The sequence below is a fragment of the Aplidium turbinatum genome, chromosome 2 (assembly GCF_918807975.1).
Source record: "Aplidium turbinatum chromosome 2, kaAplTurb1.1, whole genome shotgun sequence".
Lineage (NCBI taxonomy): Eukaryota > Metazoa > Chordata > Ascidiacea > Aplousobranchia > Polyclinidae > Aplidium > Aplidium turbinatum.
The window spans coordinates 31,855,086-31,872,384 of record NC_137473.1 but is presented as its reverse complement, the minus strand read 5'-3'; the positions used below and the strand labels follow the sequence as shown (position 1 = coordinate 31,872,384).

General features: G+C 37.2%; 1 long non-coding RNA gene across 3 annotated transcripts; it reads left to right on the top strand.

Annotated features, from left to right (window-relative positions):
• The first annotated feature begins 13,117 nt into the window (after positions 1-13,117).
• LOC145765517 (uncharacterized) lies at positions 13,118-16,058 on the top strand. Of its 3 annotated transcripts, none has more exons than XR_014288577.1 (5): positions 13,118-13,847; positions 14,089-14,294; positions 14,470-14,650; positions 15,068-15,168; positions 15,882-16,058. It is a non-coding gene; the product is annotated as an uncharacterized LOC145765517 (long non-coding RNA). The 3 variants fall into 3 exon arrangements; XR_014288576.1 differs by having other exon boundaries at positions 15,011-15,168; XR_014288578.1 differs by having other exon boundaries at positions 13,147-13,847; positions 15,011-15,168.
• Positions 16,059-17,299: the final 1,241 nt, after the last annotated feature.

Below are 17,299 nucleotides of genomic sequence, written 5' to 3'. Positions count from 1 at the left end.
CTGTTTTCAGAGCATTTGCCTAAATGGCCATTGGCCACGCAATTGCTCATCCATTACTATATAATATATATATAAATGATAAAAAATATTTAAACATGATGGCATAAATGCTCCTTGCCTTCAAATCTAAAGCAAATGATGCACTAATGTGATTTCTACCACGGTAGCATCAACTTGGTATAGAAATCAGTGGATGATGCAACATCCAACTTGATCTTGAAATTAATGGATGATGCAACAACAGCCCTAGTGCATTATTTTATTGAGTTATGCAAGCATGTACTGTGAGTGAAAGGCACTTCATTCGTAAAAAGTAGTTTTGAGGTGACACAAGCAGTAAGCACGAATCTACCTTTTTTTGCATCTTTAATAAAACCCGGGTTTTTTTAAAAAACCCGGGCGGGTTGGGCTTTTTTAGAAAAACCCGGGTTTTTCTCAACTCTGGAGGATACACGCTGCTCGTGTTAACCATATTTTCAGAGCACGAGCTGGAACATGAAGTTGCCATCATAACCTCCTTATCGGAATAGGTTTTTGATACAGTAGAATGCTTCAAAATTCCTCTGGATTGCCATCAAGCTCTAGAATTTCATCCGTAAAAACAGAACTGTGAAGCTAAAACTCAGGGGCATGGCCTTTAAACTTCTCTTGGCAGGTAATTCTGTAAGAAATCTATTCCTATGTAGATCTGAAACTTTACTAGTGCTGCAAAAATATGGAGAAACTGGTCGATGTCTTCAAGCTCTGGACATACAGACAAATGTAAAAGAAAATAATGGAAGTAAAACATCACCAGAAATGAAGTATTGTTTAAATCAAACAAAATTCTCTTACCAATAGTAAAAAGAAGAAAATTGAAATATTTCGGAAACGCAATAACAGACCAAGAATGATTTGGACAACAAACTGGATAAAATTAGGTTATGAAAGTGCTGTTAGAAACGCTCATGATCGTGAACAACGGAACATTGCCTTCAACTCTGAATACGACAAAGGAAAGTGACGATGATAAAGAGATCGCTGAAGTAGCCTACAATTTTCACTCTTTCAAGTGGGGCGTGTTGTCACAATTTTTAGAAATCAACATACTGTATATCTCGTTCTGTACCAATGGTATCAAAATGCTTGATAGTGCAATTGAAAGAGGTATCATTCGACTTCTTTTAGTTACAGCTAAAAATTTTCTGGATTATTTCGTTTTTACATAAATGCATGTTTAATGCAAGTAAATGAGCTGTGACAACACGCCCCACCCCGAGGCGTGTTGTCACAAAATTTCTGCACGTGCTTTATGACTAAAATATGACAGAAACCAACAAAAAATGGTTTTAATATGGGCTGAACGAATAAAAAAATATGCAAAATGCAAAAAAATTTAATTTACAACATATTGGTAAAAGTTTATGCCCATTATCAAAAACAATAAAAATGTCATCTTAAAAATTATGTGTCACTATCGAATAATGTGTGTATCATTATCTAATATTAATTTCTATTTCCTAAAAAAGCGTTGTATTTTAACAAATACGCATATTACCTCGTTGTATAAGCATAAATAAATTTTATGTTTCTTGATATTAAAAATGCACACCACGGGGCGTGTAGTCACAGCTGTGACAACACGCCCCGTGGTATGAAATCACGTGGTTTCAACAACCATGTGCACATCTCTACTTGCATGTCTTATCTGTTTGGTATGATGAAAAAAGCAGGCGTAAAGCTAACGAATGGTATCTTTCCTAATCAGTTATGGTCAAACCTTAGTTTGCCAGACCATTTTTTAGTTTAGTTATAAAACCTGATTTTGCCCAAAATTCAATGGCACTCCTCATAATTTCTGCTGTGGTGTCAAATTTATTAACCTTCACTGCTTGTACGAAAGAGAACTGAAAACTATGCCTTTCATTGAAAACTTGTGGTTACACGCTTGGGTTATCACATGGAAATCGTGCTGTGACAAACAGTCAAGAGATTTAATATGTTTTATAGCAGTGGTTCTCAATTTTTTAACACCCGGACACCAGCAAAAATTAGAGAAATGTTCACGGACCACCAGCAACAGATCTTTGCGAATAAGTTAGAACAAGTATTTGTGATCTTTTGTTACCGTTGTGGTAATATATTTTATTTAGGTTATATTTAACGTATAAGGATAGTTTATATTTAAGTATAAGTTTAAGTATGAGAATGGTTTGGTTATATTTGAATTGATATTAAGGCTCTCTGACTGCCTGATGAAATTTCTATCTATCTAATTTATCTAGTTTGGCTATCTGACTCCATGAAATAATTTCCACACAATTGTTATTCGAATTATAATTTTAAGTTATCAGAAGGTGTTCGTATAATGTTGTAGGTCTATAACACAATTTGAATTTAAACAGTACAGAATAATGAAATTACAGGATCGTGAAACATTATCACGAGTTATTACATTTTAATTAAACAATCAATTTAATGTTTTTCTGAGAGCTGAACTGGTCTAACTGAGCTCTCGCCAAATGCGAACAAGTCATTTTATAATCATCAGTTCCCTTTTTCTTATTGACTTCGGGAGCAGATTAAATGGAAAATTACAATTCTTTAGGAAATTACGCATGGTTTGAAATGGTTCATTTTAGTTAAAGAAAGGGAATTTATATGATGAAATAATGGATCGCTACAGAGGCCCCCCCAAATTTGGGCTAAATTGGAACCAAGGGTACCAAGTTTAGTTCAAATTTAAGGAGTTAAAAACGTTAACACAATTGTAACAGACATAGTATGAAATAGGTATGTTTAGTGTTTATGATAATAATGTGGTGTTGTGTTTGTGATATCGTGTCGCGAAGTGATTCTGCGTGGTTCCACCGCCTTCCGCAAAGGAATGTCTGAGTTTGTGCTGTGTTGAAGAGTCCACCTCGTAGAAACATTAATTGTTTTGTAAGCGCCGTTGAAAACCGTAGCAGGCATTCATTGTTTGTCTGGCTCTTTCTGTTGAAAAGCAGACCATGCCGATTGAGTTGATGCAAATGCAGCAGCAGCCTTGTCTCCTTTTTGTTTGCTAGAGATCAACGCAGCTGGAGATCATTGACATTCGGCCTTTGCATTCGCTGTGAGGCGCTAGAGAGTCGGTTGCAAGTGGCTCTGAAGCACTTTTTTCGTTGCAGGCGGTGAAAAGGGCAGAACACTTGAGTTTTTGATCTTGGTTGTTCATGATAATTTCTGAGAAAGGCAAAATACATTCAATTACCCGTCCGACTATAGAAATATTTGTCGACTTGGTTTGTTAGTCGACCTGTACGAAATGTGAAGGTACTATTTGTAATACGGAAAAAAAATTAATACGTAACAAAAGAACATACGCTTCGATAGGTCTAAAGATCATTCACAAAATCGTAAATGTTCATTAGTCTGAACAGTCGTTCGGCAACTGCAAATAAAACACAGAAATAAAAAAGATGCAGTACATGATTCAAAACCATGCGGTAGTTTCATACAGTATGTAAACTAATGTTTCGTGGGCATATGCATGCTTGCCCAACATAGGTTAATTAGGTTAGTAACATGCCATGCCAACCGTTTGCTGCGCGCATTTGCATGCCACTCGCAGTCATATTCAACCATACACAATAAACAAAAACGCTTAGCAGACAACCTATAAAGAGAGAAAGGTTGAAATAGACAACCACTGGATCTGCATTGGAAAAGATGCAGACAGTGGAGAAAAAGACAACAAATTCGCATTAATGCGATATTTGCATTTTTCTTGCGATGAAGCTATATAACCTACAGTGTATAGGCAAGAGCTTTTGAAAAGCAGGTTGGCCAGCTTGTAGCCTACAAGAGACTTGAAAAAGAATTGCCAATTGGCTGAGATGCATCTCTTTCCGAAGTAGGCGTACTTGAGATGGCTATACTGGAAGACGCTGTACTGTCCTGCAAAGAACTACATAGGATGATTAAACAGTCACATGTATTTAGAACAAACAAAAATAACCTAATTCTGCGATTACTGCAGACTGTAAAATAAACAAATGGACGAATGCTGGAGTGGTCAATCCTTAAGACCATTCGTCTTAGCACAACAGCTTGGCGCTGTTAAAAATACACAAACACTACAGTAAAAAGTTACGTAATTACAATATTAAAATACAACGTAAACGCAAGGTTTTGCAGCTTTTAATCACATGAGCTGCCCGACTGTTCGGCGGATGACGTCACTGATTGATTGTGTTGTTGTTTAGCAACATTTCCGGGGTTCGAAGGTCCATCACTGCATCGACTTTACATACGTAGACGAGAAACTTGGCTTTTTTCGTGCTTTATCTCCGTTCCAGTCACGCTTCAGTGGTCCTAACTGACTTCCCTCAGAAGGTTGCGAGATTGCCGGCAGCATATTAAAAAGAACTCTATTGCAGAAAATTAGCGGTTGGTTTGATGAAATGATGCTTGTGTACGGTAATTAAGATGTCCAGTGAGACCTTATCTCATATTATTATTGTTATTATCATATTATAGACCTAGCTTACAGTTGCATTATAAGCATTTCAGCAAGGTAGGTAGACCCAGATCAAGTTACTTTACTTAGTGGTATAACATTCTGTCATTCCATGGCTCCAAGTTTCTGTTGTGTTCCTGGATGTTCTACCAGGTATAAAAAGGAACACTATGTTTACATTAAGCAAGTGAAAAGTTTAAAGTTTTTGAAGAAAGACACTGATGAATAATGAATATCAACATCAAGAATTGCTTAATCGTTTGGTATTATCACATCGAAATCCAACTGCAAAAGAAGATAACATAAACTCTCAAATTCATCGTGGGCAATGTGGAATTTGCGAGAAGCATTTCAAAACTTGTGATTTCATCTTGAGTAAGTTCTGTTGAATTTCATCATTGATTGCTGGTATCAGTTGAAAAATCGGTAGGTTTACAGACAGTAGGCTTATCGGTATGTTAAATATTCATATTGCGTTAGGTGACTTAGGTGACGTTAGGTGCGTTAGGTGACAAGGCGAATATCTCAAGACAGCCTCGAAGCCTACTTTGGTCACCAAAGAGCATTGGGGAGAAGGCACCAAAATCCCAATATTCATGAGTTTGGATACCGAAACAACACCATTGTGTTAAAGCGCGAATTACATCACGGTTGTGCAGTTGGTCAACCTATCAAGAAACGCCGGAAAGAGTAGTGGTCCATTTATAAATTTGCTTGTGACTGCCTGGTGTTTTATGATAATGTTAATGGTGAGTTTCTGCGAATGAATTATTATTGATTGATATTCTTTTTGGAAAAAAAAGCAACAACAAATAACTGGAAATACTTGTATTCAATAAGCGAAAAGAAAGCAATTCATCCTCTACTTTAGTGTAAGGTCATAAGAGAAATAACACATGACTTAAAAAGGCAAGCCGAATAACAAATGAAATACAACAATCACAGCCAGCAAATAAGAATACGGCACAAAACACAAATAGAAAAAAACGAATCACTTACGGTACAAAGTTCAATACGGTAGCAAGTTACAGCTTTTTCAAAGAGTTGCGAAGAGACTTAGCCTACTGTTCTTTGCTGTGGCATTTTCTGCTAATGACTTAGCAAAACGATGGCCCCTAATTTTAAAAAATAAGCGAGCAATTCTGTGGACGCACGAGACGCATGGCCTGGTATCTTCAAGATCCATATGTACACACATTTGTTGTATATGTGCTTGGACATGTGGCGATGCCAGACACTCGTTCATAATAGGCCTATTTAAATCGATACCAGCGAACGACTTGCTCTTTCGAAAGGCTTTTTCCAAAGCAATCAATATGCGAAGAAGGAGGTCCGTTATTTTGAGCAGTGAAGAATCCGAACTTTTTTTAACGCACCTTTGCAAAAAAGATTTTTTTGTTTCCTTGTTCCAAGATTTGCGTAGCAGATTTTTTATTATATAACCTCCAATATACTTCACTGTTTTTTTATCCTCGTCACTGATAACAATGTCTGAAGATTGCTGGCAACAGCTTCATTCTTCCGTTCGCAAAAAATTATTGGAATGACATCTAAACATTTTAGGAGCTCGCCTATCGAAAGACCAATTTCGCAGGACAACCGCTTAGCGTCTTGAGAAAATAGCCGTAGCCTATCAATCGCCCTTCATCACGACTTTTCAAAAACTCTGAAAAAGAAAGCACAACCATCTCAATGTTAGCTACTGTATATCTGTAAAACAGGAATACATTTTACTTTATCAAAAATCAGCCGACCAAAAGCCTTACTCTTACCGCTCTTACAAAAAGTAACAATATTTCTTTTATCATGCACATTGCACACTCTCTAAGGGGGCTGAACTGAATTAAAATCTCGGTAGTAGGACTATTTGACAAGATCAAACTTCAAATGAAATCGGAAACTCTCCCAAGCAGGTCTGGATCAAATGGTCCTATGCATAACGCCTCCGCCGTTTTCCCGTAAATGGAGGATAAAGATGAAGAATTAAAAAAAGCATGCAACATTCTTCACTAGTTGGTTGTTCTTAAATCGATTGTTGTCATAAAATTAGCCTACAACTTACCGTCGTAAATGGAATTCATGACTTCAATAGCTTTTGAAGTAATGTCGGAAGACTTCTTTGCCAATCCTGCTGCAACTGCTAGGCACGATCCACGTTGAATTACAGTATTTCCGATAAAGCATTCGAGTGGTATCTGGTTGGTGTATAGCCTACCGATGTATTAAGACTTAAACTTAAAGCTTTGTAATCAAAGTCACAAAAAACTATCTCATATCTTTTAAAACATGAAGCTTACGGGCGGAAGTCGGTATGAGCGGCAAAAGTCTGGGTCACAGACCTTTACGCAGCTCCAAACAATCCCTGGCTCCAAAATAGGCAGTTGTAAAGAGAACCACAACCAACAGTCTCTGTTGAAGTAGATTAACATGTTAAACCATAGATTTTAGACAGACTATATCAACGATAGAGTTGAAGTATTACTAGTAAAAGTTCCGCTGAATTTTACTGTCCGAAGCACGGTCTTCATTCACAGTCTCTATATTACTATATTATATTATTAATATAGAAACTGTGCTCCATTATTACCTCCACGTGTATTTCCCAATCTTCATCAGAAAGGAATAGGTTTTCACCAGACACTGCCATTGCTATTCCTGTATAAGCAATAAACATGAAGCTTCCGCTTCCAGAAGTTTGAAATTGTAAGAAAGTGTCATTTTCTGTTTTGCCAATGGAAAGCCAGTTAGATCCAGTCATGCGTGGCAAGGTAGACACATGATTTTAACGCGGCTTTGGTTTGTTGTATTAAAATCGCCTTTTTCTTTTTTTGCAGTTTCTCGTCTACGTATGTAAAGTCTATGATCACTGTTGTTCACAGCGTGTGACATCATTTGTGGGGATAATAGCACTGTTAAGAAAAAACGTTATACAGTAACACAATAAAACATCGAAAACTGTTCACCCAACGTGAACACTGAACACTAAGATTTGCAGTCAACCCTATGAGTTGTCGGGAAGATTTTCAGCAATATGCTACAAGACGGTTATCCAACGTTGATCAGCCATATTTCGATACACAATTACAAATGAAAGAAATTATATAGTGTCAGTTGAGTCGAGGCGAGTGATGTCATCAATGGATGGTTTTGTTGAGTAAAAGTTAAGTTTGATGGATAGTGCTGTTTTGTCGATCTCAGCACCAGCACACGTGACAGCGATTCTGCCTTCTCAAGAGACAAAAGATATTGCTAAATGCCAAGCAAGCTTACACAAAAAGTTCCATTACAGGGTAAAAAAAAACTGTGCATAGACAGTAGTGCAATGCAAACAAAAAACAGAAACAACGTTTCTTAAATCATGTTAGCTCCTAGTAATATTAAAAAAAAATTGGGGCACACGAAAACTACAACCTCTTTGGGTGGCTTCGCATAATTTCCCCTGTCTTTGCGCCACAGAGTTATACAAACTGATGCTTCAGCTGAGAACATAAGGGTGGCAAAGTTGTGAAGCAAAGTCTTCACAATGATTTCTCCTATTTGGAGATGCTCCTTGTCGGAGTAAAAAGACGCACAAACTCACGGATGGTTGCTTGGAAGCGACACCATAACGCTTTGCAGAGCTGTGCCTGCACGTGTACGTCTGTATAAAAAGTGAGATTGGGGCTCGAACCTCGTAATCTCGCATGCTAGTTGCATGTAGCCTATAGGTTAAGGCAAAAATAAAAAAAATATATTAAAATGAGCTAAGGATTTAAGCAACATTTGACACTGCAATAAATCTACAAAAAATTACATAATTATATTTCCTTGTAAAGGCAACTTGTTGGCAATCAGCTTATCTAAGCAACGTTTAAAAAACATTAACTTTGGCAAATGGCGCTTCGGCATAAAATTAAGTTGTCGACATCGGCTGCTGAAATGAGTAGTCTGCCGTTGAACGATTCGCTTTATTGAGCGAACAACAACAAAAATCAGTTACGCTTAACAAGCAATAAATTGCCGGCAGGGTGCTTTAAAAAGTAGTCTGCAATGAACTGCAGAAAAATTGTTGGCAAACTAACGCGTGAAATGATAAAAGGTGACATGTTTTTAAAAGGTAATTATGAGCTCGTGTTGTTTTTATTTTTGACATACAGTAGAAATAAAAATTTTGTATAATAATGCACTTACCAGATTCTTCATAGTTTGGTGATCTTGGCAAACTTACTTTTTATTTTTTAAAAAAACCTACTTACGTGCGGGGTCATCAATGTGGTAATATATTTTATTTAGGTAACTTATAAAAATGTGGTTATAATTATTTAGGTTATTTAAGTATGAGGATAGTTTATATTTAAGTATAAGTTTAAGTATGAGAATGGTTTGGTTATATTTGAATTGATATTAAGGCTCTCTGACTGCCTGATGAAATTTCTATCTATCTAATTTATCTAGTTTGGCTATCTGACTCCATAAAATAATTTCCACACAATTGTTATTCGAATTATAATTTTAAGTTATCAGAAGGTGTTCGTATAATGTTGTAGGTCTATAACACAATTTGAATTTAAACAGTACAGAATAATGAAATTACAGGATCGTGAAACATTATCACGAGTTATTACATTTTAATTAAACAATCAATTTAATGTTTTTCTGAGAGCTGAACTGGTCTAACTGAGCTCTCGCCAAATGCGAACAAGTCATTTTATAATCATCAGTTCCCTTTTTCTTATTGACTTCGGGAGCAGATTAAATGGAAAATTACAATTCTTTAGGAAATTACGCATGGTTTGAAATGGTTCATTTTAGTTAAAGAAAGGGAATTTATATGATGAAATAATGAATCGCTACACCGTACCCAAATTTGTCGTTGCGTAGGCTACTACAATGCAAGATTTAAGAAAATGCTTTGTATTAGGACGAAAGTTACGTCAAAACGTCAATCAACTCAACAAACAAAATGTAAATTTATGTACAAATCCATAGTAGCCTAGTGGGTAATTTACTGCTGGTACTCTGCCATTAGAATACGAGGCTAAGAAGGCGTCAAAGAGGTTTCTGAAACACGTAGCTCTGCTTCGGCATTCAGCGATTTCTTGGCTTTGTTACAGGTACGGTACTTAAAATTGGAGCTGAATAAAATTTCCTGCACAAGTATCTGGTAGAAACAATCACCGTCAATTGGATGCTGTCAGAGTTAGACACGAATATTCGTTTTCAAGAGATAACCAGAATATTGTAATCATTTTTTTGTAATGCCATTTTGCGTTGTTTCAATATGCGCTCACTCAAATTTATTTGGATCTCAATTAGTTTTGCAGATCGTTTTGATTAAATTTTGGTTTCCTAAAAAAAGGGTTGAGAAACTCGAAAGTAGGCGGTACGAAAAGGTAGCCACTTTAACAAGTCGAAATTCTGCCACTAAACTTGACTAGAATGAAACCGCCAACCAATCATAAGCTACGGTTTAAGCAGGGACCTCAGAATACGTGACGTAAAAAATGGCGAAAAGAAGATGATAAAAAGCAAATTAAGTGATGGAATTTTTGTCAGCTGGTTGGCTTAGGGGTTAGGGCTAGAAAGTAGTCATTTCATTGACGCAGATTCGATTCCCACCACTGCTATTGCTCTTTTTCTTCTGTAATTACCAAATAAAGTTCAAAACAGGCAGTAACTCTCTGGCTGAGTGTTAGAAGGGTCACAATTGGACGGTAGCCTCTTATAACATGTTCTGATTGCTTGGCGGTTGCATTGTAGTCATTCGCAGTGGCAGAATTTCGACTTGTTAAAGTGGCTACCGTACGAAAATGCCAGGATTAAGATCACAAAAGGGACTTCTTAGGATAAAGATTGCAACACAATGTTAATTGAGATATGTCGAATTTGTCTCCCTTACATTCAAGATTGTTAATTTCTCTGCATCCACCTAGAAATAATGCCACACTCGTTGCTGGTAGTCTACAATCAATGCTACACTTGGTCCCAGAAGTTTACATGACTATTATGTTAATGATCATAGTTCTGGTAAGCTACGGTGCAATTTTACTCAAAAGTTTAGTCACGATCGACGAGTAGGCTACTTTTCGTACGGTACCTGGTTCCGTAAATAGCTATCATCCTCAATACAGAACCTCACACCTGCCTTGTCTCATTACAGTTCCAAAACCTCTGGCACATGTCATAAGTGATAGAAATTAGGCTAAAGCGAGAGGTCTTTTGCTTTAAACTTTTATTGGTAATTCCAGAAAAAACATAGTTACGTATGGCAGGGGTTGGAATCGAAACAACGCCATCGAAATGACTACTACTTCTCAACCCTTCACGCCAAGCTGCCTGCGGCAAATCATTCAGTTAATTTGGAAAGGGTATACGAAGGTTCACAGCAATTGACTTATTCTCACGACACTACAGTAGAAGGGCGGTAGTTGGTAGGCCTATCGCGTTAAACATGCGGTTCTTTTTAAAATTGCAAAAAAATTTGTTCTGCTGCTGATACAGTCAGCTGCAAAAGACAGTTAGCAAATGTTGCGTAGGCTAGAGTGTAGCGATCCATTATTGCGTCAGATCAGTTTTCCTTCATTAAATTACTATCGGCCGCAGAGGCGCCGGAACGGTTTTTAACTGGGGGGGGCAGGATTATGAAAAAAGGGCACTTTTGTTGCTGAAACGCCAATTTTTTAAAAGTTTTAAGATAAGATGTAGCGATAATGCTCATCCATCAGCCCATCATCGAGTAATGATACAACTGTCCTCAGTGATGGGCACTATCGGCGATAATTCATCGGCAATAATTATCGGCGATAAATTTTTATCGCTTATCGTTATCGCTCAATTATTTTTTCAGTTATCGTTTATCGTTATCGCCAAAGGCAATATTTGATTATCGCCGATAATTAATCGCCGATAAATTTTATTTTGGATCAACACACAAGTGGAAAGATCATGAAAAGTAATATTTTTACTAGCCACCTAGTTAATGAAACTAAAATTAAAACCAGTTCTTCTTCAGTGCCTGAAGTGTGTGTGCACAGGTCGTTATCAGGGGAGGGGGCACGCCCCCCTGCAGCGACGGCCCTGACAACACAATAATTTTTAGAGTTGCAAATTGCAATGCAATGAAATGCATGCAACAAGTCTCTTGTTGTTTTGCTGCAATGGGCAACCGCGAGTGAATTATACAATTAAAATGTAAGCGCACAAGCGCCACAACTTCCTTTGAAGCGAAGCGAAAGAAATTGGCAAGTGGTTTGTGAAAGTGTCGCAATGCGAGGCCGCTTTTACATCGAAAACATGGTCTTTCGCGCCACCTCACGATCAACTATTGTATTCTTGTGGGGTTTTTTTCGTTGGAAGTGTTAGTTTTTAGTAATTGTCGTAAAAAAATAATCTCTCTCGTCAAAAAATATCTCTCTCGTCAAAACATGAAACTTACTGTTTTAAGCGCATTAAATCTTTAGATGAGTAGATTAACTAAAATTGCAAGAACTTGCCTTGAGACGTGCGGTTACGTCACAAACTCAGATTAAAAGACAAAATTCACACACAATAACAACACAAGACCTAAAAAACATATCACAATTATTTTTTTGTAATTGTGTTTGTACTTTTTGAGAAAAAAGCCGTCCTATATATAAGACGCTAGGCAAATCCGCTATCAAATTTCACAAGTTTCTTGTGCGTAATGCGTAAGCGTTATTACGTTTTACTTATCGCTCAAAGTGATAAATGGGAAATGTCTTGTTCATGTCTTGTCATGTCATTATTGTCATCGAGCATTTTATTGAAATGAAAGTTCAAAAAATATGAAGATGAAAATTAGCAAAGGAACACAACATCACTGAAACAAGTCATTGCGGAATATGATATTGCTTGAAGCATTTAACATGCAGACAGACATCACATTTTTTGCATCTTGTAGTAGTTTTTGCATGACAATAGGCGGATCGAGTTGCGTGGTAAAATTATGCTAAATACAGTATAACCTTTCTCATTTACTGTAGCCTACCTATGCGACATAGCCTACCCCAACCAAATATTTTATTCCCACAAATACAGTGCCTACATTGTAATTCTTATCTCAACAACTCAGCGTTCTGCCATTTCTTTAATGATGGTGTTCACGAAGAAAACAAAAAAAAACTATCTGAAATTATCAGTAAATTACGATAATTATGTTATTGTTCTTAAACAAACACGACTAATTTGACAAGCTTGATGGATTTCACAGTATGCACATTTTTGCTACCAATAACGCTTAAGATTACTGATAAATTTTCAAGCATTTTGCGTTTTTGGTAAACAGCCCTTTAAAAGGGGGAAGACAACCCCATTTTCAAATACAAATTGAGAGTTGAAATACATAAAGGGGATGTTCAAAAACACGTTGCACTTGTTTTTATGAAAAAATACTCATTTGTTCTCACGCAATGTTAAAACAAAGTTTTGGTTTTGTAATTCGAACACACACCGCGCGAACTGTTGTCGAAATAAAAAATTTTCTCGGGTGACGTCATGCGAGTACTGCTGGACAAATATTTTGCTTGTTTTAGGTGTGGCATGCGTTTGCAGCAGTGGATAAGATTATTCCAAGTTACAATTGAAATTCAGATTTAGTTTATTGTAGCCTTGGTGCTAGCTTACATCATTTTACAGACTACACTAAACTTTTTATTGGACGTTTAACCTAAACATTTTGGGCTAGACCTTGCAGTGTTTGCATAGTTTTGATGGTATTTAACAGCAGGAGATTTAGACAGTCAAGGGTTGCAGAGATTTGCATTTATTTTTTACTTCATGATTAGTCAGTGCTGTTTCCTGTGCTGTGTGCACGATAGGCCTACCTACCAGTCTCAGTATTTACTCATGTATTTCAATTTGTGATTGTGTATTGTCTAGACAAGTAGGCCTATATCTCAATATGCATTCTTCCCCAGTACTGTGTGAGTAAACTAAGCTAAACCTGTTACAATTTGGTACTCATCATGCCAAATCGGTGTGTTGTGCCGTTTATAACTGTTCATCTGGCAGTTCTTCTAGGCTACTGATAAAATTTCTTTGTTCCATTTTCCAAAAAATCGTAGGTACCATAAAAAAGAAATGGAACAAGTCTGTAAACACCACAAGAGTGTGGCCAGGATCAACAGAGTCCAGCACAATATGGCGACTCCATTTCAAGGAAACAGATTTTCAAAATCTTTTTCAATTTGACATGGGTCATGCCACACGTCTCAATTTAAACCTTAATGCATGCCCTTCAATTTTTCCCAACAAAAACATTTCAACAACTTTGCAACCGTTGGATTCAAAGTCCAGTGGAGAGACAACTCCACAACAAAGTTCCACTTTATCCATGCGACCGGCTGCTGGGAAGCGGCAAGTTCTTGAGGTAATTTTAAGCTAACAATTATATTACTACATGTTTGTTGTAAAGTACCGTACATAAGTAGCGAAGTAGCATCCTTGAGAAATTGTTTTCCATAAGTTTACAATATGTATGCTGCCTGCTGGTATAGTGATTCCCAGCTACATGCGCTTTTAGAACGTCCCATGTATAATTCACCAAGTGCATTAACAAAAAATGTTCCTTCATATATACAATGTTGTTTTCTTTTTCATTTACTGGCTAGGGATGCACCCAAATTCGTACCCTGAACAATTCCTACCCTCAATTCGTACCCTGAAAAGATCGAGAGAAAATTTTTTAAAAAGCCGAAGTCATGCCAAACAGAAATGGTTACTTGTGATGCTGTAACACAATATGACGTGTTAGATTTCCGTGCTTGTTCATCAAAAGAATGCCAAGCTGTCTTGAAGCCAATGAGTGCGGCGAAAGGTAAGATACTTTGACTCTATAATATAACATATTATGAAATAACAGTAGTGTACATTTTAATAGCTTTGGAAAGAGAAGTGATGCCAAATAATACTGTAAAAGTTGCTTTGCTTGATTTGGAATATGTTTATTGCAGCAACTCAGGCTAATGCCCTGGTATTAACACAATCTGTAGGTGTGACCTGCAACTTGCAAGAAAGAAAATGAATTCCACCAGATTACCTTACTTCCACTCCCAAAAAAGCAAGAATGGCTTTGTAAGACATATCTTTTGAAGATAATGAAATGCACTATCCAAATTTCTCAATAAAAACATTTTCGGAGGTGTCTACCAATGAACGTAGTGAAAAGCCGGGGTAAGTTTGTAAAATTCCAAAACAAATCTTCGTTCCTAAACTTTTCATCAAATTTTCCTATAATTTAACTGATGATCCACTGGGATGCACGGTGTGACAAAACATTTTAAATAAAGTAAACAATATCACACCAAATCAGAAGAATCGGTTTATTTAAATACAGAGCTTTCGCCACACAAGTGTGGCTTCATCAGTATAAACTTATTCAAATAGAAGTTTGTAAACAATGATATATCTGTTGTAGATATTTTATGAATGCTTCCTGATGTATGGAAACACACACATACTGTAAACGGAAGTGCTCAATCTTTTCTTTAAAATAGTGTCATTGATAAGAATTTTTAATATGTCATTGAGCAGAACACTGCACAGTACTTCAACAATTGGAAGGTGATGGTATTGACCTCATGTTAGCAGGAGATGGAAGGGTAGATTCTCCTGGACATTGTGGGAAGCACGGCACATACACGATCATGGACACAAGATTGAATAAAATAGTAGATTTGCAACTTCTTCAGGTATGGACTTCAGCCAGTACATTTTATACTTTAGCTAGCAAATCCAGCTTCTTTTACATGACTCATTGAAAAGCCAGTGTGTCTTATAACAAATTTACGTTTATTTTACGTATGTTTGTACGTTATAGTTTCTCTGCTCAGCGCGCTTTCCATTGATTGTTTTCTCTGCAAGCCCATTTTCATAAGAGCTTTTCTTGCTGTGTTCAGTAAAAGGGACTTTTGTTACTTTAAGTTCTGATCGTGTGAGACTGATTTAATTGGTTCGTTTTATATTGTTGGCTTGTGTTTTGCAGATGTACTTCGTCTCTTCCTTCATTTAAACCTAATAAATGGTCGTTTCAGTGTGAACATACCCAGATAACAAATCAGTCGCTTTTTACATTCAACGTCTGCAGACGTTGAATCAATGTAAAAAAGCGACTGATTTGTTATTATGTGTACTTTTCTCAAAACTGCTCGTAAACAGGCCAACTTCGCCCAGAAAGCAACAACGTAATGATGATTTATTGATGCTAAGCTATTTTACTGAAAACAATTTCACTGAAACAATACAATTGCCAAGTCAATACATTGCCAAGTCAAGAAAAATTTGCGGCCATGGCCGTCTCCCATCGAATCGGCACATACAACACTCGCGGCCATTTAAAAAGTTGTTTTGAATTTGAAGAAGTTACCGTAACAAGAGTAAATGTAACCAAAAGTTGTTTTTACAGACGTAATAGGCACATTGCCTATAGACAGTTTGTTCGCTGGATCTGGGGTTACCTTGGACGTTCAATCCGTGTGCCTCTGCCGTCATGCGTCGTTTCGGCAATTAGGTCGAAATTTTCAAATCAAGATAGCGGCGAATATGTTGGATTTAAATATCCTGATTTGAAATAAAAAGTCAGAATTCAAAGTCTGCTTTGAAAAAAGCTTTTCCGTGTGCACAGAGAGAGTGAATTTTGTACATGTACAGACAGTACAGTAAGCTATACTAGAGGTCTTAAGAATCTTCTTGACCTAGTTCTTTACAAACTAATATGGTACTTGGCGAAAGGTAGTTACTTTCAGTGTTCAATTTATCAACTACTAAGCCGCTTACAATCGACATAAATACATGTAGTTCATTGTATTTGTTGGAAACGACACTACGAACGGTACCCGGTCATTTGGTCGACAGGACGTTTGATCGACAGACATTTGGTCGACAGGACGTTTGGTCGACAGGACGTTAGGTCGACAGAACGATTTATTTTAGGGTTAGTTAACTAACCATAACCCTAATCTAACCCTGACCTAAAAATGAATCGTTCTGTCGACCTAACGTCCTGTCGACCAAATGTCTGTCGACCAAACGACCGTGCACCACTACGAACACTTGCTTACAATCCATCTTGCGCGAACATAAGATCGGCTAGTACTCTTATGACGTCACACGTGATTATCGCACGGTTCAGTGAACACGCGTCGCTTTGAAACTAAATGCTAACTAAAACGGCTATTGCTATTGCAATTCTATTTGTGCATAACTTACAAAAAGTTTTGTCCCTTTACAGTATATTATGTTCGATTTTTCGGCATGTTGATGAAAACAGTTCGTGCTGCATGGGATGGGGCAGCGCTAATCAAGAAAAAAAAATTATCGTTATCGGACATTATCGGCGATAATTTATCGTTATCGCTTAACTTTTTTTTGATTTATCGTTATCGCTTTAGGCAGTGGCGGCTCGTGGTCTTAAAACCTGGGGGGGCTGCATCCAGTAATTTTGAAAGGGGGTGGTTTAGAAGGCCGGCGGGCGAAGCCCGACGGCGCCTTCGCCAAAGGCGACACCCAACGGCGGGGGGTCTGGGGGGCCTCCCCCAGAAAATTTGGAAAATTACTTTGAATTTGGTGCATTCTGAGAGCATTTTCAACAAAAATGTGGGTATAAATATTCCTGTAAAATGGTGCTGTCCGGTGGCATAGCAAAAGGATAAAATCATGTTTTCTTGGGCATTTTTTGGTAATAAAGCTAAGTCTCTATGATTTTTTGTTGCTAATTCCTGGCTGAGTTTTATTTGAATGTTTGGTATTGGCAAAACTCGCTCTTTCAATGCAGTTTCGTACTTATAAAATTAGGCAAACTTTGTTCTAGAAACATAGAGACTG